We start from the raw sequence: 3,009 nt of genomic DNA, 5'->3' as shown, positions 1-3,009 counted from the left end.
AAAAAAAAAAAAAAATTTGACCTGTGTTATTACTTTAGTTTTGTGTATTTCACTGTACATAAATTATATTCCAATAAAATTTATTTTAAAATATATACATATTAGCTGGCAAGAAACTTTCATGTAACAATCCCTTTCTCTTACTCTTCCCAGCTAAGCTCTTTGAAAAAGTTATATAGATTCACCATTTCCCACTTCATCTCCTTTGCACTTTGCACTATACCCTTATACTCTACTGAAAGGTCTCACAAAAGTCGCTAATAATCAGTTATCAAATCCTATAGGTTCTTTACTTTTCCCCTCTAAAGCATATGAAGATGCTGCCTACACTTCTTAACTAACAGAGTTCTCTTGCCATTTTCCCTCTCCAACCTCCTTTGTTATTGCCTCTTCCTCTGCTCCCTTTCTAAATACGAAAATCTCGAAAGGCTTGTCCTCAAGATTCTTTCCTTCCTGAGTGACCTGATTCAAATCACTGCTTCAACTACTACCTATACTGAAGCTTCCCAAAGACTGAGAATGTATGTAAAACTCTTAACACAATGCTTAACCATGTTCTAGCTACTCAATAAATGATAGCCTAGACCTTACTCATGAACTCTAGACACATATATTCAATAGCCAATTGCATTTAAACCAAACCAAACTCTCACAAGACACCTGAAAGCAAACATGGCCAGAACAGAGTAAGTCTTAACTTAAATGTGTCATTAGTCCTGTATTCCCTATCTTGATGGTATTATCATCCACTCAATTCTCAAACCAGTAACCTGGGAATTATCCTACACTATCCTCCCTTCACTCCCATCTCTTATGAATTTCACAGAATCTATCTGGTCATACAGCATCTAAAGCATTTGACTGCTAACCAGAAGGCTGGCAGTTCAAACCCACCAGCCACTCCTCTGAAGGAAGACTGGACAATCTACTTCTGTAAAGATACAGCCTCAGAAACCCAAGAAGAGGTCACTATCAGTTGGATGTGACTTGATGGCAGTGAGTTTCATTTTTTTGGTTTTTCTCCTTAATTAACATCTATACTTCCTAGTCCAGCCACAACTACCTTAGTTTAACACACTTTCATTATTTGCCTGGATTACTGCCTGGTCTCTTTCTTGTTTGATCCACCACCAACTCTTTCTCCTAAATCCTGTCAGAATTCAGAGCACAGACTTGGACTTCCAAAGCACAAATGATTCCTCCACAATTCTAGAATGAAATTCAAACTTTTGAACTCACCACACAAACCCTCCATAATCTCGCTTCAGCAGCATCTCTTGCCATTCCCACACACTTAGCTCCCTTCACTTGCTTTTCCCAAAATTCTTCATGATGTTCGGCATACCTTGACTTTACGGAAGTTCTATTTGCCTTGAACACCCACCTATCTTCCATATTTCTGCCTGGTTCTTTACCCTGAATGCACATCAAAATTACTTAAGGAACTTTAAAAATGCAGGTAATAATATAGTATTGATAAAGTGAGGCTGGCACAGGACTGGGCAGTGTTTCATTCTGTTGTGCATAGGGTCACTATGAGTCGGAGGCAACTCAACGGCACGACTGATGAAATTCAAATGATAAAAGAACTCTACCAGTGATTCTAACAGAAAGCTTAGTTTGAAAACCACAACTTCCTCATGTCTGGAAGCCTTGTCTGATCCATCCTTGCTCTTCCAATATGTCTTTAAAGACCATCTCTATGCCTTCAGGACTCTAAATATGTTTCCATCATTGCACTTACCATGTTGATCTGAACTCCTGTTTATCTGTTTCCCACCCAACTGCCTCATCCTCACCAATTTTGAGTCTGTTAGGGCAAGGACGTATTCTATATTTTTCTAACATCACTAATGGGAACATATTACGTGAATGGAAAATATCTTAAATGATTATTTAAAAAATAATTACCTGAGCAAATGGCCTATAGAGAAGGGATCCTGTCAGCTGAGATTCCTGCGCTTACTTGTGAATGGGTGAGGCTTTGCATTCACATACACCCACACTCTCCTCAAAAGAACATTTCTGAAATAAAAAAGGAAACAACCCTGATACAGTGTTTTTCATACTTTTTAACTCATCTGAGCCTCACAAGAACCCTAAAGAGACGGACATTCCCATTTGGTAAGGAAGCTCAAGCGCATAAGGGTTAGGCAACCTGCCTATGGGCACACAGCAGTAATAAATCAACGTTGGAACTGCGTTTCTAACTCCTAGTGTCGCTTTTGTTTCTAAGACAGCTAGGCACTTCATCAAAAACTCCCTCAATTGACAAGGGCAGATAACTTCAGCCCTAGCATGATGATCGTAACTCTTTCTGTCATTGTAAATGGCAAACTACTCCCGCTTATCGTGGGGTTCTTTTCCCTTACAGCAGCCGCGGCTGTGTAAAGTGACCAATTCACTTTGGGTCCCGTCAAGTTTTTGATACATCCGTGTCTGCTGGAAGGGGAGGGCAAAGCAGCTCAGGCATGCTGTCAATGCTCCATCCCCTTCAGGTGGGGCAGGGAGAATTCAGGTGGCCACTGGTGATCAACACTCTCTCTAAAGAGAGTAACAACAGGAAGGAGGGGCCCTTGAGGGAAAAGAGATTTAACAAGAGTGATACATCGACCAATGCCCCCTCTTATCCCCAAGGATACTACGCAGCGCCGAGACCAAAAACACCTCACAAGAAACCTCGGGGTATACTTTCAGGGCTGACAGGAAAGAAAAAAAAGAACACAGCGCCCAAGACCCCGGAGTGCTGGCGGCACAGAAGGGGCAGACCCACCAAACGCCGAAAAGGTTCTCTCACTCAGGCGCCGCGAATCGAATGGGAGCCCACAGGGTTCGCGTCACCCCTCCCCCCCTGCCAGGGCCTCACGCGCCGCGACGGTTACTCGACGTGACCCCGCGCCACTTGATGCGCGTGTGCCCCTACGCCACCAGCCCTCGGCCTCGTGCCCGTAGTTGTCCTCACCCGGCTCGGGCTCGCGTCAGCTGCTAGCCCAACTCCATGTCGCCGCT

Source organism: Orycteropus afer, unplaced genomic scaffold (genome assembly GCF_000298275.1).
Source record: "Orycteropus afer afer isolate SDZICR_OR568_19922 unplaced genomic scaffold, OryAfe1.0 scaffold00123, whole genome shotgun sequence".
Taxonomy (NCBI): domain Eukaryota; kingdom Metazoa; phylum Chordata; class Mammalia; order Tubulidentata; family Orycteropodidae; genus Orycteropus; species Orycteropus afer.
This window is presented reverse-complemented; position numbering follows the sequence as displayed.